The sequence below is a fragment of the Lagopus muta genome, chromosome 1, assembly GCF_023343835.1.
Source record: "Lagopus muta isolate bLagMut1 chromosome 1, bLagMut1 primary, whole genome shotgun sequence".
Taxonomy (NCBI): Eukaryota; Metazoa; Chordata; class Aves; order Galliformes; family Phasianidae; genus Lagopus; species Lagopus muta.
Window position 1 is genome coordinate 11,984,821 of NC_064433.1, and position 22,128 is coordinate 12,006,948.

At 38.1% G+C, this 22,128-nt stretch overlaps 1 protein-coding gene across 8 annotated transcripts in view; it reads left to right on the forward strand.

The window, feature by feature from the left end:
- MAGI2 (membrane associated guanylate kinase, WW and PDZ domain containing 2) overlaps positions 1-22,128 on the forward strand; it is a 719,944-nt gene that overhangs the window by 607,212 nt on the left and 90,604 nt on the right. The gene's annotated exons all lie outside the window — the stretch shown is intronic.

Sequence of the window (22,128 nt, forward strand, 5' to 3'; positions counted from 1 at the left end):
GCCAGTCCATGATGACTTCTAGGATTCCTGGACGGCTGAGGTTCCCCATCCGTGCTCGTTGTGTAATCAGTGTAATCCACTTACTCCAAGTGGCATCAGTAGCATGATGGGTGGAGGGAACCTTTCCTTTAAACATCCAGTTCAGCACTGGCAGTCGAGGTGCCAGAAGGAGCTGTGTTTCAGTACCGACTACTTCAGAAGCAGCCCGAACCCCCTCATATGCAGCTAAGATCTCCTTTTCAGTTGGAGTGTAGTGCTCTTCAGACCCTCTGTACGCCCGACTCCAGAATCCCAGGGGTCGGCCTCGTGTCTCTCCTGAGGCTCTTTGCCACAAACTCCAAGTGGGACCGTTCTCTCCAGCAGCAGTATAGAGGATGTTCTTTATACCCTGTCCCGTCCGTACTGGCCCTAGGGCCACGGCACGGGCTATCTCCTGTTTAATCTGTTCAAAAGCCTGCTGCTGCTCAGGGCCCCATGTAAACTCATTTCTCATTCGTGTCACATAATAAAGGGGGCTTACAATGAGGCTGTAGTTTGGAACATGCATTCTCCAAAAGCCCACTGCACCCAGAAAAGATTGTGTCTCTCTTTTGCTAGTGGGTGGAGACATGGCAGTGATTTTGTCGATCACGTCTGTCGGGATGTGACGACGGCCATCTTGCCACTTTATACCTAGGAACTGAATCTCCTGGGCAGGTCCTTTCACTTTGCTTCGCTTAATAGCAAAACCAGCACTCAGAAGAATTTGGATCATTTGCTCTCCTTTTGTAAAGACTTCTTCTGCTGTATCGCCCCACACAATGATGTCATCAATGTACTGCAGGTGCTCAGGAGCGCTGCCTTGTTCCAATACAGTTTGGATCAACCCATGGCAAATGGTCGGGCTGTGTTTCCACCCCTGGGGCAAACGGTTCCAGGTATACTGAATGCCCCTCCAGGTGAAAGCAAACTGTGGCTTACATTCTTTGGCCAAAGGGATGGAAAAGAAGGCATTAGCAATGTCAATGGTGGCATACCATTTGGCCGCTTTTGACTCCAGTTCATACTGGAGTTCTAACATGTCCGGCACAGCAGCACTCAGTGGGGGTGTGACTTCATTCAGGCCACGGTAGTCCACCGTCAGCCTCCATTCTCCACTGGCTTTACGCACTGGCCATATGGGGCTGTTAAAAGGCGAGTGAGTTTTGCTGATCACTCCCTGGCTCTCTAGCTGACGAATTAACTTATGAATGGGGAGCAAAGAATCCCTGTTGGTGCGGTACTGCCGCCTGTGCACCGTTTTTGTAGCAATCGGTACCTGTTGCTCTTTTACTCGCAGCAGCCCCACAACAGATGGATCTTCTGACAGGCCAGGCAAAACAGACAGCTGCTTAATGTTGTCTGCATCCACAGCAGCTATTCCAAAGGCCCACCGATACCCCTTAGGATCCTTGAAATGCCCCCTTCTGAGATAATCAATACCTAGTATACATGGAGCCCCTGGGCCCGTCACAATAGGATGTTTTTGCCAGTCCTTACCAGTGAGGCTTATCTCAGCCTCCAACACAGTCAATTCTTGAGAGCCCCCGGTCACTCCAGAAATATGGATTGATTCTGTCCCTTGGTGACTCGAGGGCATCAGAGTGCACTGTGCACCAGTGTCCACCAGGGCCTTATATTTCAGTGGTTCTGATGTGCCAGGCCATCGAATCCACACAGTCCAATATACTCTATTATCCCTTTCCCCCCCCTGACTGAGGGCAGGGCCCCTCTATTCATTACCTGTGGTAACTGGAGCAACTGCACTGGTGGTTGATCTGCTTTGTAATTCTTTCACCCGGGCTCGTAGTACAGGAGTAGGTTGACCGTGCCACTTCCCCATGTCTTCTCCATGGTCACGTAGGTAATACCATAAGGTAACTCGCGGTGTATTATTCCTTACTTGAGCCGGAGAGCGTTTGCTTCTAACAGCTGAGATCTTTGATGGTGCGCGTGAGAAGGAAGGTTCATCGTCTTTAGTTAGGTGGGCTTGCATACATTTCATCATCTTCTTCATCTCCTTCATTAGACTCTTTTGATTATCCTGATCTTCATCAAGCGTCTCTGATACTGTTACAGGTTTGTCACGGTTAATCAGTTGAGACATTTGCTCCCGCGTTTCATTCAGTTGATCGGTCACTTTTGAGATAGCGGCTACAGCAGCATGAATGGGGGATAGCAACTGCTGATAGTTTTGGAGCGTAAGAATTAATTCATAAACTAAGGGTGTTCTCTGTTGTTCCTGGTATCTGTCACATGCTGACGTTAGTGTAGCGGCATATTTGTCCGGCGCTGTTGTCACGAGTTTCTGCCATATCTCAGGCGTCGTCCTCACTCTTTCAGGGTCGCGGTTTTGTTGTGGGTGGTTAGGAACAAAGTTAGGGTCATACAACATTTCCACCACGCCTATTTCCCTCAAATACTGGATACCCTTTTCAACTGTATCCCATTTTTTCATTGCAATCTTCAAGCCATTTTTGAAGGGATACTTTTCCTTCACGGCTATTAACACTCGTTCCCAGAGGGAGGCAGCCTCATCCGAACACCGACTAATTCCTCTATCAATAGCTGGATCTCTGGCAATGGCACCTAGTTGGCGAGCTTCATTACCATCCAGAGACAAGCTATGGGCCCCACTGTCCCAACAGCGAACCAACCAGGAAACAATACTTTCATTCAGGTGCCGTGTGAACTCCTTTCTTGAACCTTGGATTTCAGTCATCTTTAGAGGCCGGCGAGTAGTAATAGAGACTTCCTCTTCATCACTCTCTTCTGCATGTCTCTTAGTTTTCGCTTTTGCCTTTCGTGGTGGTGGTGGTTCTGAGGAGGGCCCCTCGCCTGGATCTTCCTCCTCCTCCTCCTCTTCTTCTCTTTTTCGTTCAAGACGCGAAGACACTCGTTTCCATTTCTTGCCCTCCACAGGAGCAACTGGTATTGTTACTGGTGTCTCCTGTGATTGATTAGATTTGACTTGGGGATTTTCCCCTTTGGCTTGAACCTCAGCTCGGAAACTCTCTCTCTCCCGAATGGTATTATATAGGGCACGGTAAGCACAAGCCAAACCCCAAATAAGTTGTACCTCCTTAGATTTATGTAAGCCGCATAGTCCCTGACTCAAATACTGGCTTAGTTTCTCAGGATCCCACAGGTGTTCAAGAGTAAAATCCCATGACACTGCGGGTCCCCATGCTTCTAAGACCTTTCCTAAACCTCTCCATATTCCCTGCCAGTCATCATTCTCTAGTTTTGGAAGAGACTCCTTTCCCTTATTACGAATGAATTGGAATACATTCAGGAGAATTGATGACGCGAACAACAACATGGGTATTAATTCAGGATTCAAAAAACGTTTGACAAACCGAGAAGAAAACCCGGAGACTGGTCTGAACATCGTGTTGTTTGTAAAATTAGCTATTCCATTTGGGATGTAGTTGTTTGTGAAATTAGCCATTCCTTCTGGGATGTAGTTGTTTGAGAAATTAGCCATTCCTTCTGGGATGTAGATGTCAAAGTTCAAATCATACCACATTGCAAATAGGTAAAACATAGGTGTCTCCATCAGTGCCCTTAGGTAGTTATATATGAATGCAATTCCACAACACGTAAGTGTGAGATGGATTATTGGCCAGTAGGTTGTGACTAACACCATTGCTTTAAATCCTTTACCCAGCACCCCCACGATAACGAGTGGGTTCATCGCTGGTGCTTGCTAAAAAAGGGTTAATGAATTGAAGCTAACAAGAGGAGGGAAAAAAAAAAGGAAAAAAGGCACTACTCAGACTAAGTAGTGCTCAAAGTTTACAAATATCCCAGAACACTGGCAGTACGCCTAATCTTTCAAGGTCAGGTTTTCCAGCAGAGAAAACCTGAACTACTGATAATGCTCCCTAACGAAGCTCTCTAAGAGCAGAGAGAAAAAGAGATTTGTTCGAAAAGTTAAAAAGCAGTCGAGCCCCACGTTGGGCGCCAAAAATCTGTCACGGATTTGACCAGATCAATCTATGTCCGTGACAGGGGCGACAGGCCTCTGCCCTTCCCCCCCCCCACCCCAGTCCCACAAAAATGGGAAGGAAGGAAGGGAGGAAAAGAACAGCGGCAACAATCTATGGAGGAAAACTTATTTTACTATAATATTGGAATACAAGATAACACAATAGATACAATTTAATTGCAATTGAGATTAATAAATCAGACAAGATGAGAGAGAGAGAGTTCCCGGGACCGATTCAAACCTGAAAAGCTTGGAACGGCTAGGAAAGCACCCTCCAGCACCCACTGCAAGGCAGCAAGAGAGCGCCCCCCCCACCCGGAAGGGTCAGATCCCGTGACTTCTGTAATGTACAGGGATAGGTAGCTGGGATTGGGCAGTGACACTTTAATGCCCCGTACACTACATGATGTTTTGATGTGGAATACTGAAACCCAAAATAAAACAAACAAACAAACAAAAAACATAGAACCATGACAATAGCTCTGATTAGCAGTGAAACAGTGTGCAATTGCTTCCATATTTCTGAATAAATGGGAAAGAAGCCACAGATCTCCTTAATGAATATGGATTCCTGAAAAAATAGACATCAATAACAGTTAGTAGCTATTAGACTGTATTAATGGAAATAGTATTAATTGCATTGCGTTTCAAAGTGGTGATGTTATGGTTTTGCTGCTTCTTTCTTATTAATGTTCGTGCACTGTGTGGTACATTTGTGGATAATTTTGCAAAGCATTAGATAAATCTTTTTAATATATATTGCAGAGGAGGTTTTTAATGACTATTAGCAGGCATTTTGTTTCAAAAGTACTTTTATTATCAGTGGTACTGTTTTCTAATATAAGCTTATATGGTCTGAACTAAATTTGAACAGTACTTCCATTTTAAAACTTATGGGGATGCTTTCCTAGGGATGTGTGTGCCTAACTCTTGTTGATATTAAGTGGAGTTAGTTTGCACACTGAGTGGAGAAATAGGTCCCTTCAGAAAGTCTTGTAGAAAAAAAGAAATTCAAGTTTATGGACACAGACTCCCATCATGGCATTCCATAAGGACCTACACAATCAGGTACCATTACTAGGTCCGTACAGAGACTTGCCATGCAACTGCTCCCTGTGCTGGGGAGCACAGAGACATTTGTGTCTGGTAGCTGCATTGCATGTCATTATTAGAACAGAAGAGCTCTATTGGCCACACTGCAGACTGTTTTCAGTCTTACTGATATTAGGTGAACAAATTAATACCAAATAGTAACTGCTTGAGAAAAACAAAAAGCAATTTTTGGCTTGACAACATTGGAATTTGGCCAGGCCAGAAGAGTTTCTCCTCTGTTTTTCCCAGTAATATTATCAGAAAGCTGTCCATTTTGTATGTATCTTGATAAAAAATTACATTTTTTGTAATCAGATAACTCCTAAGCATAGTACATGGGAGAATCAACTGCCATACTAGGGCATGAAGAAACTCATTCTCTCCTAATTGCCCATAGTCTAGGCTCTGAGTGATCTCTCCCTTCCTCACAGGAAATCTGAAAGATCTCAGTCTAGGGAGGGAAAGTTACATAGCTGAACTCTTAATACTACCATAAACCTATGCTTGTGTACTAAGGCATGTCTAAAATTTAGTTTAAATGTGTTGAAGAATGTTTCTGTTGATTCAGTATAATGTAAAAGTCCTATTAAAAGACATTTGTTGGGTTTCCAAATCTGCTGTCAAAGTACCTTGTGTAGACATTGTGACATGGTGATTTGTAATATAGTGCAATATTTAATAGTAATAAAGTAAGCTAATACACTATGGAAAAAAGAAAAAAGTGAGTACATCATCTATTGTGCTACAGACATGAGACACAGCACTGGGAAGATGGGAAGGTGTGATTTTCAGGCACCACCCAAACCATTTACATAAGCTACAAAACTCTCTTGTCTTCTACAGTTTGCCTGTTATCGAGTTAAAATGCAGAAACTAAATTAGTCTTCTATATGAAATATTTTTCCCTGTGCAATTTTTAAGCAATTTTATTTTACTTTCCTAAAAAGGAAGAAAGACTTTAACATGGCTACACTTACCCTCTATGAGTAATGCTCATCTTCTTTATTTTTTTGTAAACCAAGAGCATACATTTATTAAATACAACACTGCCCTTCTCAGAAAGCCTTAGGGTGACTCATAATTCAAACCCAATCAAAAACAACACCAGGGATGCATCAACCTTTGCTGTGTCACCTTCAGATTACAATATAAAAACAACATGGAAGCCAAAGTTGTCAGGCACAAACCCTGAAAGTTGACTCCCAAGTGTGTCAAAACATATTTCTAAAAGAAATAAATTACTTTCCAAAGCCAGATTTGTCATAACTTGGCGCAGTATTTCAGTGTATAAGAAATGTACTGTGCAGTTTTTCCTGTTTGATCATTGGGAATAATTTTGAGTTCTATTTATTTTGTACTTTTTATTAACATGAGCTAAAAAAGAACACAAGCTTTCAGTGTAAGCATTTTTAGCTTATGTTCCAGTTTCATGCAAATTATATTTAGCGGGCATCATAGGATATGTGTTTGGTTTTTTGGTTTTTTTTTTATGTAAGCAACCTATTGCATTTTGTTTGTTCTAGGTGAATTGAGAATTTCTATAGATCCAGATATAATTAGAAAAAGATGCTCCGTGCAAGAAAAGTAATATCCCAGATTTTAAACTTTAGAATGAGAAAATATTTTAAAATTACCTTAAAATTATTTTATCAATTAGTTTTCATTTCCATTAGTTGTTTCATTTCCCATTTCCCCATTAGTGTGCTAATATTTTAAAAGGAAAAATGATGATGATGATGAAAATAACAGTAATAATATAGTTTCTCTTAAAGATAAAAATAATACATTATGTAACACTTCCGTGTTTAGTTAATATCATAGGGAAGGTTTACTATGGGAAATATCTCAGTAACATATGAATATTTTAATACTTTTAATAAATATGTTTGTCACTGTATCATCTTTTTATTTATGAAATTATTTCTGTATTTAAAACAACTTGTTCTCAATAAAAGTAATGTTACTAGGGATCTGGGGCCTCTCCATCCCAGCATAAACACTACAGTATCTCTGAAGTAACTGAGAGGATGCCTTAGTCCGTTCCTTAGGGGAAGAATGAATGATCATCTGGATAATTTTTAACTTCTTCCACAGTACTTCTCAGAGAGAAAGAGAAATTGTTATTACACCATATTAAATATGTATTACAAACAATTTTTTACATATATATGGAATTTCTAAAAAAATCTATTTAAGTAGAAGGAATAAGGACACACTTTTTGACTTCAGCCTGCCAGCTCTCAAGCTTCATTGAGATTACATACACAAATAGCAAATTACTCTCACAGTATCACTGAAAAATGATGTGATGTTTGTTTATTATCCAGCATACCCAAGAGACCCAAGGCTTGTGGTGTTGGCTCTAAAATGGGAGCAACTAGGTAACCTGATGCAGCTAACAGGGACTACTTAGCCACCAGTTATAACAATTATTTCCACTAAGGTCAATTTTCATTAAGCAGGAGGTTGTATCATGCCCATTCACCAAAGGTATGCACAGAACAACTGACTGTATTTTAAGTATCTATATTATCACAAAGTTGGAACTTTTCTCATGCACCATAGCTAAATTAGGAATCTCACCTATGCTAGTGTAGAATGTAACCCAAGTTTGTGTATAAAAGGGTAGTTATAAATATGATCTTGCAGAAAATGTATTACTTCTAACTAAATACACATCCATCTCTTTACACTGACATTACAAGTTCGAGTATAAAATGAAATTATTATGTAAGTGGACTTTTTAAAAGGATTTAGATGTAACACTCCCACTCCTTACTCAGAAATACAAGTAAAATTAGTATGGCTTACACTGAATTGAGAAACTGGTTAACTGTTTGATCTTTTAATGTAATTCTAAGTAGAAAATCAGTGAGGGAATATTGTTTTAATGTGCTTCCTCCAGAATAAATTATTTGCTTTCGCTTACGTAACACCATAGAAAATATAAAATCAGTACTGGTAAAGTTGGCAGATGGCAGAGAGATGGGTCGTTGTCTTAAGGCAGATGATGTTACTGTTAAAGACCACTGTGGAATACTTTTAAAATCAAGCAAACAGTAAGTGTAAGTATTTTTATGCAGTCAGCGCACATTAATTCCTGAAATACAGAGCAAATAATGCAGTCAAAACTTGTCAAAGCACTTCTGAATTGTAGAAGACTAGTTGAGCAGAACACTATAGTGAAAAAGTTCAATGCAGCACCATTTCTTAAAAATTACTTTGTTTATGTATTTTTCTCTGTAAGATGCCATTAGTAAACCATTTGTAACAAAATCAATGAGATGCTATTCCAAGTCATTTTTCTCTGCTTTGTAAAATTCTATTCATTTCCCTGTCTTTTTTCCATTTCCCACATTTACTTCAGCATTATTACGTGACTCTTACTTACACTGTTCAAAGGTCAGGTCTCTCTCTCTGCCTTTAACTGTTTTCTGGTACGGTCAGTAATGACCTGAAATTTGGGATTTCTGAGGATTTTCTATATGATTCTTTATTAGCAAAAGTACTGGCTGATTCAGTCATCCACATGCAGGGTGGTTGTGAAGATGTTTCCTTCATATCCAGATTCTACAGTGTGTGTCATTTCCTGTGCCAACAATTAAGCATGTTATCTTAGAATTCATTTCCTGTGAGTTATCATGGAGGCACTTGTTCATTGAAAGCTTGTAGAAATGGTAAGAAGACATGGCTTGCAAAACATGCTCTAAAATAAAGCTAAAAGGATACAAACCAGATAGTGAAGAGTAAGGGATTCAGAAAATACATTTTCTAGGTCACATAAACAGCTCTCTAAGGAGTCATGTTCTAGTTGGTTTTTTTTAACCAGATGTAAGGCACAACCCTGACCTGTGCTTTAAACAAATTTGTGGTTAACATAAACTGTTTGGACTACACGATACTTGAAGGCTCCTTCCACACATTAGGAGACACATTGCCAGTCTCTGTAACCAAGTGGAACAGTGCTCTGGGCAAAAAGTGGAGACCTGCAGCCTAATCCATGAATTTTCTGATTGGAGCAGGAGCCTCAGTTGCGATTTATTTAGATGTTCAGAAGACATTGCATACTCACAGGGTGGTAAGGCACTGGCAGTGCCGCCCAGGAAAGCTGTGAATGGGGGATTCTGGAGGTGCTTAAGGCTGGGTTGGATAGGATCTTGGGCAACCTGAGCTGGTGGAAGGCAACCCTGTCCATGGCAAGTGTCTGAAACTAGTGTTCATTAAGTGATCATTAAGGTCCCTTTTAAGCCCTTCTGCCATTCTGTGATTGATCTATGACTGATCTATGTTAGGCATCCATCCACAAAGAAGGTTAATGATATCCTGGGCTGCTTTAAACTGAGTGTTGACAGCATCTTGAGGAGATGATGCTTCCCCTCTGCTCAAATTGGTGAGACCACAACTGGAGTGCTGTGTCCAGTTCTGGGCCTACCAGTACAGGAGAGATGTGGACATACTAGAGAAAGTCCAACAAAGGGTCATGACTGGAGCACCTCTGTGAGAGGAGGCTGAGGGAGCTGGGACTGTTCAGACAAGAGGATGTTCAAGGGAGAATCTGATCAGTGTTCATAAATACTTGAACAGAGGGTGCAAATAGGGCAGAGCCAGTGGTCCCTTCAAACCTCATCTAGTCTCTGATTCTGTAATATCTTTTATTTTTTAAAGTTATATATTTGAATAATTTTAATAATGCAGTTTGATTTTTTGTGTGTGTGTGTTTTTTTGTTTGTTTGTTTGGCTGGTCTGGTTTTTATAGTATGTATATGTAAAAGCTTTGAAGTTGTCTATGAAAGGAAGTCTAGGCAGATCTAGCTCAAATCTTTGGCTTGGTTGGTATTCCATCTCAGCTGGAAAGTAAGTACCAAATCAAAGCCAGATACATTGCCACAAAATAAAAAGTAATTTCTTCAAGAACTTCCATAATGTCACATTCTGTGTATTGCAGATAAAAGGTTTGAATGCAAGACCTAAGGAATAATAATGCTTCTCTCCCTGAGCAGTAACTCCAGAATCATTTTTGTGTACCTGTTTTGAGTTAGTAAAAACAAAAGGCAGAATTACACAAAAATTGTAGGGATTTCAGAGATTTTTACGGAAAGGGAAAGTATTGTTATATCAGTTTTACACTTTATGATGATAAAATACAAAGATCACATGCATCATTGTAAATCTGAAGTCAGTAATGGAATTCCAAATGGAAATCTGGTGATACATCTCCAAAACTTTCCCATTTGATATCTAAATCTACAAACATATTGTTTCAAAATATACAGATGGCAAATAATAGTAAAAATAAAAAATGCTGGATTAAAATGCAGTATAATACGTAAGAAAGCATTCAATTCACTTTGGATTTCTCTACTAAAAACAAAACAAAACAAAAAAAAACCTATTTTAAATTAAACCCAATAACTTCAGGAAATAAAAATAATGCCTGGGAAATTCTGCAGGTGGAGGATTAAGTGTAGTCTCTAGGTAATATGAGTCAATTCTATAGTATTCACATGCATTTTTGTTGGTTTTTTTGTTTGTTTGTTTTTGAGTTCCTGTATTGCCTGTAGGGAAACAAAGTACTGTGGCATAACAAGACATATTATTTTGCTAACTAAATCAAAATGCATCTATCGCAGAGTGCTGGTGTAGAAGTTGCAATTTGGATGCGTTTCTGACTTGTTCAAAGTCAGCAAAGGGATGAATGATAAACTCATGATTTGTGTTTGTACACAGATACGCCTGTTTTTGCTCATGATTTGATAGTTACTTGGACATTGCTTTTTTCAGTTGTCAATAGTAAATTTTTATTGGATGAAGGGGAATTACTCATTGCTATTATCTCCCTTGTAGAATCTTTGTACAGCAGAATATTTGCACAACTTTCAGAATATTCTTCATGGAAGAAAGTATTCAATGGAAGATCAGATTTTTATTTTTTTGGTGCTTTGTAGTGTGTATTAATATTTTAAAGTTGCATCAACAATTTCTGAATTATTGTGATGTGGTTTAACCTGGTAGGCAGCTCAGTACCACACAGCCAACCATACATTCACTACCCACTCCCAGCAGAATGGGGGAGTGAGTCAGGAAAAAAGTAAAACTCATGGGTTAAGATAAAAGCATTGTTTTTCTCCTGAAGCCAAAACATATAATTGTATCAGCCACTGTGAAGCAAATTAACTCCATCCCAGTTGAAACTAGGACACGAATTCTGAATACTTGGATGTATACTTTTGTTGAAATGACAGTTGGATTGGGATTGGTTTCCTCTGGCCTGTGAAATAGTATTAAAATTCATCCTATGAAGATTGGTTTCAAGATTTTCTAAAAATTTTTACAGAAAAGAAAAACAGTAACCAAGAGTAACTTAGCTTGCTTTCTTATACAGGAAGTTACAATTGTGAAAAAGCGAGGACATACATGATATGTACTCTACTCTTTCTAAATTTGATAATTCTGAAGAGTAGGCCAGCTGCAGGGACCACAAGGTGCTTCACGGTTGTCAGCACCATAATCTTCTCTGTTTAACTTGTCATGTTTATGCACTGTTCCAATTTTCTCAGCATTGAGAGGTTATTTCCATTATGTTAGACATGTCGTCTAAATCCCAACTGTCTGGAATCAATTTAAATTCCTCTGAGAGTGAGAGTACTGTCACAATGAACAAAAAATTACTTAAAGCTTTCTTGCCTTTTCATGTAATACATTCTTTTATTACTTAGCACTTCCCATCTATCTTGTAAAGATCCTTTATCAACATCATTTTTAAATGTTTTGTTCATGAAGTTTTTAAAGAGCTATACTGCACTACATGTGATCAGCACACATATCATATAAAACACATCAGTACTGCTACACTCATTAGAGTTAAGGACACAGCCCTTCTTTATGCTAATTGCTTGTCTCTGAAGCCACAGGGATTCAAAAAATCAGACATTTCTCATTGTTTTGGGTGGTTTTTTGCAAACTTGCTCATCTTGACCAATTAATTATGCTTTATGCTCTTTAGTGTTCCGTACTGCAATAGTATCATGTCCATCAATCATAATTTCTGTCTCTCCAATTTTTCTTTGACTCCTACAATCTTATACTAAATCTGAACTTCACATCATTTCACCATTATAATTTCAATCACTGCAAAGCTTTTACTAAATTTGGCTTTGTACTTCATAAGTCAAATGCTGAGAATTACCTCTTGACTGTGGACATGAAAGCAAAGAGATTTCTCTCTACTAGGTGTGTATAATTGTGGGCAATATCAAATTTTCAGCAGCTCTAAGCCAGGTAAATTACCTGAAAGTTCAATCAGAGAACTCAGCGTGTAGAAATGCATTTTTCTTTGCGGTTTTCTTACTCGTTTAGAGAAATACTTGCACTTTGTACATCTACTAACAACCCCTGCCAAATATTCCACTTTCCTACACTAAATTATATTCCTTCATAGCTAAGAATCAATCATAAGAAAATAATAATCTTGCAATTAGTTTTCTTTTTACCATTATTTTTGTCTTTCAGTCCCCCACTATCTGCACCCTTTCTGTTCTACATGAATCCCAGTAACCACGAAGGAACTGGTCTATCAAATCAGTGTGAAGGAGCTAGAAAGTGTGAAGCAATTATTACTTTTAATCAAGTCTGGATGTGAAGAATCAAAAAAGCATATCTTGCTTATTCCAGTTTCCACCACTGTGCCCAAGCAGTATGATTACCTTTTCATTACATTGCCATCAAGTGTTTATCATTCTGCCATGTGCTCTGAAAATGAGCCAATTAGTTAACACACCTGGGCTCCTGACACTTCACATTGTCACAGAAGAGATTTCAAAGGCAAGTCAACAAAATTCAGAAGCATGGTGACAGTTTAATCCATATTAAACACAAAATTCTGAAGTTACTACAGTGTAATTTGATAATAACATTTCAGAAAGGCACTCAGATGAAACTAGCAGAGTCTTTCAGATTATGTAATTTAACTTGTTTGTTCCTTTATGATGAACTTTTTTCTAATGCCCCAATCCTCAGAGAAATCAGGACTGGAAGTCTGAGCTCAGTTCTGAGCTTACTAGCAAACAATTAGGGCCATCTGAAGTACACTGGGCTATCATAAACTTAACAGCAGAGTGAGTGAGATTATCCAGGATAATAACCAAAGCTCTAAATTCTCTCATAGATTTTGTGTCACACCTGCCAACCCAGTACAGATTTCTGAGTAGCATCAGGTACAACAGGTACCTGATGGTACTAGACCTACACTTCTAGAGCTATGATTGTGCATCTAAGTTTCTAATTCACAAGTTGCAACACTGAAAGTTAGGTGTCTGCATATCAGTCTTTAAACACAAGCAAATGGCACAAAACTGCAACAGAGGAAGTCCAGGCTAAGGTCCAGACATTGAGAAAAATTTCTTTACTGTAAGGGTGGTGAGACAGCGGAACAAGCTTATTAGGGAACTGATTGATGCCCTACGCCTATCATAGAGAGGCATTTGTATAACACTCTTAATAATGTGCTTTAACTTTTGGGTATCTGTGAAGAGGTCGGACAGCCAGGCTAGATGATATTTGAAGGTCATTTCCAACTGAAGTTATTGTATTTGATTCTGTTCTACTCTGCTCTAGTCTGAATTTGTGTCCACTATAGCTGATGTGTCTTCAGTAGACTGCACAAAATAACACAATGCTACTTGAGTTGCTATGGTGCATTCCAACTTGTCTCCCACCTTTAGGTCCTCTCTCACAATTAGCAATACCACAAGGATACATATTGCAACCCAAAGGACGCTGAGATGGTATCTGGAAAACTCTTCTGTACAATCAGCAAAGCACAGACAGTTTTTTAGTTCACTGTGCTGTTGCCACCTCTGTTCAGTTAGCTGAAAGCTTTCTAAACTTGTTTCTTGGATGTCCAGCCTGAGTAGCATGGTTTATCCCTACTTCTTTTGTGTTTTCTTTCTGTCTCCCTTTAGAGTGAAGCACTACATTGCAAGGTTTCCCATTCCCATGACTGTTTAGTGATGGAGACCAAGAGCGTTTCTCTACAATTATTTTTATTATTTATTTTTGGGAGTTTTCTGATCACTGTTTCAAGATTAGCTGGTTTTCAAGTTAGGACATGGAAGCCTTGGCAATAATGTACAGAGGTGTGTGGAAATTTGGGAACAGGCACCTGAGGAATTTGGGAGAAAACAGGGATGCAATGAATTGAGCAGAAACTGGTAGTATAGATCTCAACACTAAATTTCTTCTGACTCCTTTGTGTCCATATCTTAATGTGAAACTCTCATGCAAGTAAATGAATGGCTTTAAAATTGAGTTGTTCTTTTTCTCCTTTTTTTTTTTTTTCTTTCTTTTTTCCCAAATGCATTTTCAGGAAAAGGCCTTTAGGACTCTAAGTACAAAGACTTTATTTTCCATCTACATTTTAATGGAAAATATTGTGAATATGTTTATCAAAATGACAGGTCATGATGTAAACTGAATTTTCTATAATGTGCTTAGAAACTGTAAAAGCTTAAATAGAAGGAGACTATAAACACATATAGGAATAAAAACAGTGGCATAGTTAGACAAAGTTTTTGTCTGTCAAGAGAACTCTGAAAATGCAGTGCTGCAGTCCTGAAAAGTTAGTTTTGCAGCTTAAATTAGCTTCTGGTAAAGTCAAGCTGAACTGTCAGACTTGTTCATAGCAAGTACGTAGAGTCTTTAGGGGAATGGCAAAACTCACAGTCCAATCTAGAAGCTGCCAAGATTTGGTAGAGCTATTTATATTCTAAATTATCTTGCTGATCCAGCATATGTGTCATATACAAATCATTTCACCTTGCTCTGGTCAAGGATAGCTGCTTGCCACAGTATGTTTGCTCAAGAAAGGGCATTATTTGCATTGCTAGTTTGTACAGCATTAGAACAGTATGGCAGAAACTGTAATCCTTAGCCTGGCTTGGATGTGTGAAGTTGGAATAGGTTTTGGCAGCAGTCGTTGAAGTATACACCTGAGCAAAACTGGAGACACTTCTGAGGAAATTTCCTTCTGCCAAGCAAAAGGTTCTTTTGCTTGTATGTACAGAAAAATCCTCTTGACCTTTTCAAGATGTCAGGAGAATATACAACCTGCAAGCAAACCTCTGAGATCTCTTTCTCAAGACTTCATGTGTTAGTACCAAAGAATGTAGACTGTAGCTAACTGGGGTAGTGTTTACAAAAAGTGCACCTATTACACACTTCAGTGAGAAAAATAACATTTCATCCAGTGCTAATTGCAGTTGCAAACCACAAAGCAGAAAATGGATTAAGGGATTTGAACTTTTAGTGGAATCTTCTTTAACAAAATGCAAGAGACAGAGGTTTTCCTCTGTTCTGTAAAAATGTCTTTTCCCATTTCAGGTTAAGTTGTCCCAATAAAATCTGTTCTGAATCGTATTGTAGCAACATCTTCTCTGTTCTGAGACATAGCTGCCCTTCAGATAATGTGGTTTTCTATCAACAAGGAAACACATAACATTGTTCTGATAATAGGCACTAGAAAAGTTCTTGCAGTCTTATCGCCCAGTGTGATGTTCTGTGTTTACTATAAAATATAATCTGTGGAAAGTAATCAGTTCTTGCTGACCACATAAAAAGATTCTTGTTTCAAATATATACTTCTAATTTCCAGAAATTATTGTAAATTTTTTATCATTTTTTCCTGCCTCTAGTATACTTGATCGTCAAAAATTCTCACCAAAAGTGTTTGCATTTGCCTCTTGTTGTTTTAGCTATGACACAGAAATTCTCTGCTTAACTTCCAGATTAATCAGGAGACAATATTTGGTCTGTTGGGGCTTTTTAGTTTCAGAAATTATTTTAAGTCTCTGACCGATAAGCAATTCACAGAGCTGCATGAGACAAGCAAAATAAATAGATTTATGTCCATTAGAATGTAAATTAACTCATTACTATGCCAGCTGCTGACCTTTTCTGATGGCTGCATTCTTGCTAACAAAGACTCTTTGCTATTCATGAAAACAAAAACTTACTGGTAGCTTAAGATTCTCTGGTGTATTTTAAAGGAAATTCTCATAGATGCTGGTGACCGGTGAGGGTCAGAGCTTAAACAGCAAGCACTTTGAATAGCTATCCTTTCTCTAATTATTTGTGATGAACCAAATGTTATCAAGAAATTGTTGCTTGACATAACAAGGTCAGTGAGATTTTATGAACAGCACAAAAAGCGTTCCTTATGTATAAAAAGATGATTATTGATTTAGTATCTGGTCTCACAGTCAATTAAGTTTTCGTATCAGTTCTATAGATCTCAATGAGATGAGATCCAGTTTAATTTCCCAAAGTGCCCCTCTTCTGCCACATCATTTCTGATAAACCTCACTGTCTTACGCTTTGTGCTACTCATTAAAAAATGCGGAAGCTTGAAAGGATGAAATACGGCATTGTGCTCACGTTGCCCCCAAATTACCTGGACACCAGCCAGAGAAGATGCTGCCCTGAAGTGTTCTAAAGACTCAGCTGAACTTCCTGTGGGCTACGTTTGCTCTTTTCCTTGCACCTTAATAGAGTGATTTTCTGTGGTCAGGAAACACATTCATTCCTCAGAGTCACTATTTATGAGTTTAATAGGCCAAAGAGAGTGGAAAAGCTGCTGATTTCTGGTGGAGCACTGCTTCTATTAGTGCTACCACACCTGGACTTGTGATCAGTTTCTGTCATTGTGTCTCTTTTAGGCAAAGCTAATTTAAAACATCTGAGCATATGTAAATAGCACTAAAGAAAACAGGTGTAGTTCACAGTTTTATTAATCTGGACCTGCATTTGTTATAAACTGGTGGCTGTGGCCAGCCTTTGTTTCAGCATAGCACAGTGCTATGTCAGTTATGTGTCATGCTGCCAGTACGTAGGCCACTGCAGGGGGAAGCCAGCTGATGTCAAAAGACTGTAGATTTAATCATATATAGCATTGAGTACCCAGTGAAATCTGATGCTTTGTTAATATCTCCCCCTACCCCCGTCCCCAGTGTGGGCTGTGTTGGTTTTTGACTCATTGCATCAACAGCCAAACTCTGATCAAAGACCAAATGGATCCTCCACAGCGTGGCACACTCTGAGGTACATCTGACATCTGGACTAGCTAACTATGTTTGAGGAGCTAGATCTCCCTGTTTTCTTACACCTACTCTTTATTTCAAGGTAAATATTTTTTCTCTTACTGCTTGAGTAAGAGCCTGATGCTTACAGCTATTCAAAAAAGACAAACCTTTGAGGGGAAAAAAAAGTGTAATAATGATTGTTTTTATTAGAATCTGAGCCACTAATTGCCCCTCCCTACACATCACCTGATGCTTTAATTATGACACGATCATTTCAAACACCTACTTGTGTTGACAATTTCCATCTATTTTAAGTTATTGTTTCCTTTTAGGCTTTGTTTACGATAGCGTACAAATTAATTGAATGTACTTGTTCTCCTTGACAGGGTTTGTTTACCTGAATAGGGGAAAATATTTGAATAATTGCATTAGTGTTATGACTTTGAGGTTCATGAGAAACCCATTTTCTCTCCCAGAAGTTCTTTTTGAATATTAGTCTGAAAATATTTTGTCTTAAGAAGCAGCCCAATTGTAGCTCAAGTTCTGTGCACCTAATCCATGTACCAAGCACAGATCAATAAAATATAAGGATACAGGAGGAGGGGTCAGGTGTCACAGAAATGACAAGAAATGGTTCCTTGCATCCTGCTAAACATGTGTACCAGGATCCCAGCTCTTGGAGTAGTCATGTGCTGTCATACCCATTTAAAAATAACAGGTTATTGGAACCTCTGTAATTAAAGCATGCTGTGGGCAACTCTCACCAATCTCAGTAAAAGAAAGGAAAAGCATGGAAAAAAATCTACTGTGACAGTAAATTTATACAGAAACTTTTATAGGGAGGAAAACTTTGGCTGAAGTGTTGTCACCGGGACTTTGATGTCTGTGGAGTAAGTTAATGCTCAGGGAGTGCTCATCAGCCATCTGTTCATTGACTTCCAAACATCTATATGAGAAAGGTCTGTGTAGTGTGTAGTGCTTGGGACAGCTTGGCTCAGAAAGCCATATGCAGCAAGGCTTTTAGCACACACAACAACAACAACAACAAAAAAAAAAAAAAAAAAAAAGGAAAAAAATGTACAAGAAGCCCAGTGAAAGCTAATGGGCAAAACTTTCACTGTATCATCAGCGAGACAGGCGATGTGGAGGGAAGATGACGTGCCCTGAATACTGCTTTGGATGAAAAGATCTTGTTTTTGCCACTGCTAAGTTCCTCTCTGCAGCATTACCACATGCCATCGCTGCAGAAATCAAGGTGTTCACAGGCTTCAGTTTAATTACATGTCTGCCTCAGAGATGAACATCCTTAAAGGTCCTGTGGCTAAGTGACACTTACATTGGTTACTTGTGACTTAACAAGGCCTCAAGTTTTCCAGGAATCAATACAAAGTAGTGAGGAAACTTGCTTTGTCTGGTAGAAGAAAATGGAGATGAAAAGTTAGCAAAAGTCATGCACAGGGCAGCAGGCTAAAAACCATAGGCTCGTTTTGTATTGCTGATGTTTGGGCTGATGCCAAATATAGTACTTTTAATGAAATAAAGAAATGATTATATCTTGCAAATGTTCTAAGCCTTGTCTGATAAGTGTCTTTTGGCAAACCGAACTTTGCTGCAATGAATACTTACTGAATTGGAAATAAAACATGTATGAAATTCATAATCATATTTTATCATAAAAGCATGCTTAAATTTGTATATTAAATTTAGAAAGAAAGACAGTAAATGTGATTTGTTTTTTCCTATAGGAGAGTTTCATTAAAAAAAAAAAAAATAAAATAAAAAAAGAAATACAGCAGCCTAAAACAAGAATTTTCCTTGATCTGAGGGAAGAAATATAATATATATTTTCCCCCAAAAGCATTAAAATCCAATATCTGTTTTCTGTTACTGGTGTTTCTTAGTACAGTAATACCAGTTCCCTGCTCTGATTTGCAGAGAAGCTCAATTTGAAAGGTGGTAAATATAATTAATAATTGAATGTCAGAAATATTATTTCCACACTGCTTTGCAAGGAAATGTAATCCTGATTTTTAAAAACCATATTACTGCTTCCTCAACTTATTTATTTAAAATGAAGCCATTAACATTTTTATAAAGATGCTGGCCAACAGCTGCTGTATCGTAGTGTAGTTTAAGTAGCCGTTATTTGAAAATAAATCATCGTTTACTGAAAAGTAAATTTGGAGAAGTATGGGAAGTTACATATTTTGTCATCACATGGTTACACATTACATCACATTTCACTGCATGATAGTGGGTGTAATTACAGTTTCATTTAAAATGAATAAAGCAATGTGGTATAATTCAGAAAGTGATGCAGCTTATGCAGGAAAGCAATGATGAGAAGGAATGGCTGTCAGACACGTGGGTGAGCAGGAAATGCCCTATGGGAAGAATCAATTGTGTGAAGTACATTTAGGTGGCTCTAAGTTGACTTTTATTATTTCAAATTTTAAAGTATATGTTTCTGCATGTGTTTATATGTGTGTATATACATGTATGTATATATAATGTTCTCAGCTATTCTATTTTTTCTAGAAGGCAGCCCGTGAAGTTGGACTATTGAGGTTTGGGAGTTGGAGAGGGAAGTAGAAATTTGGGAATGGATTAAGGAGGTTATAAGAGCTTATCCTGTGTGTGCATGTAGTTAAATGCAAGCTGGTGAAAAGGTTGAGTAACATTAGTACTGTGTGAATACTTGAGAAATTGAAAGCTGTACTTTTTGGACAACAATTCTCAGTCTTGTCTCTAAATCAGTAATGGATTGGTGTCTATCTGCCAAGAGCTGCCATCCAGGCAGGGTCCCACCATCTCTTTTGGAGAAAACACGGCAGGAAATGGAACCAAGGAAAAAAGCAGTACTGAGAAGTGAAGCCAAGCCAAGTGCAAATCTACTGCTTCTCACTGCCAGCTGTATATCTGGCTGCAGAAGGCCAACATGGTTAAGTATGCAAATCATTAGGATGTATTCTTCAGATAAGCTTCCAAGCCTCATTTTTCAACATATACAGGAATCAGTTCTGTAGTTCTGTAGAATAATATTAAAAGGTGAAAGAAGGGAGCTTACAGACCCCAAAGGAAAGTACTTTTTTTTTTATTCTTTTCCATGTGAAGTTTCTGTTATGCTTACAGTGTATTCCATATGCATTTATACTCTTGAATTTTTTCATTTGCAGCAGTAGCCATATGTATTGATATATCAGTTATAATTTGGGGCATTTATGGTTCACATCTATTATCCATAATCAGCGTATGTTGAATAAAATGACTGAAGGGCACTTTTGTTTAGATTAGGAAAAAGATATACTGTTCATCTGAGGAGACGTGCTACTTCAGGAAAATTAGAACTGTCATGAAATATATGTAAGATAGAAAGAACGTTATGGAACTAGAGCTTGTGTCTAGCACCTAGTGTTTGGCAAGTGCCCGACTGTCTCATCTTACATGGGGCCTTGATCTAATATATGCACTGAAATCTGAAGAATTAATTTTAATATCAGTTCCAAGGTATGTTACCTCTAGAGGTTTCAACTTTCCGATGTGCATTTGTACTCATAAGGGTATCCAGTACTTCTTTTAATTCTCATTGGATCTTTTCCCTTCATGGCACTCTAGACCCATTAATTCTCTTAATATAATTTCATCCTGTGTGAAGAAACATTGCCTTTTCTTTGTTTTGAGTGTAAATGTTATCAATTTTATGTTGCAGTATGTCATTATCTGGTTTATAAATACTTATCAGAAATTTTTACTATCAAGTAAAAATATGATAAGTCCAGCAGCATAAATTTTTAAGTAGAGACACTAAGTAAACAGGGGAGGAAATAAAACATTTCAATCTGACCTGGAGTAATTTTTGCTGATGATAAGCTATGGAACGTGCAGCAGCATCACTGGGCAGGGAAGGCTACCTCTACAAATATTCCTTAAACACCAAATCAGTGTAAGTTGATTTGAGGCATCTTTCTGCAGATGTCCTGCGAGTTTCAAGTTTTATTTTTAGCTTTCAAGGGAAAAATGTTCTTTAACTTTCAGTCTAGTTAGCTGTACAGAACAACAGCAGGTACGAAAAATTTTGAATTTCTGCCATTCAAGATGTCAAGGTTGTTTCTACTACAGGTGTTGGTGACACACAAGCCAGATCTATACAGGATATCTGTTATCTCAGCTTGAATTTGCAGATGGGAAGAAATATGTCTACTCTTTAGTAAAGAAGTTTCTATCTAGACATGGCAGTCAGTGAACATAAAAATTTCCAGGATTACTTTTCACAATATACTTTTTATTTAAAAACACTGTCAACTTGTTACAAAACAGCCAGTATTTGTCTGCAAAGCACTCATTGCCTAATTATCACAGAATTCCAGGAATGTTAAATGTTATTTACAAACCCAATTACTTTTGTTTTTCATTTGTAGAAAGATACTTTTCCTAGTTTCCTTGTGACTTTAATTGTTTTTCTAAATTCACCTTAGAAAATGAAATAATGAAGTCCATACTACTCTTAATTCATTTTTTGGAATGAAAGACCAGCCTTCTTCTGGGAGGTCTTAGTTTAGATCCTTCAACATTTGTGTTTCTGACCCAACTATTTGTCATGAGCTTTTAATCTTAGGGATCTCACAGGTTTTTTTTTTACCTGTTGTTAAAATGAGAATGAGGGGATTTTTTTTGTTTTGTTTTGTTTTTTATGAAGGCTATGTGGAAAACATGCATTTTAGAAAATATGCCCCAATATCCTCTGAAATGCTTGTTTTTATTTAATTCTTGGTGTGTTTAACTTTTTGAATGTTGTGCTGTGTAAGAGATAAATAGTGTTTACAATTAGTATTTCAAATTATCTCCTTTTATGAAAAATGACATATCTGGAGTTTTAAACATTTGTAAGCTACAGTAGAAGTAGTAGCTTCAAGTAGAAGTACAGTAGAAGTAATAGTTTGAAGGCTAGGTTGG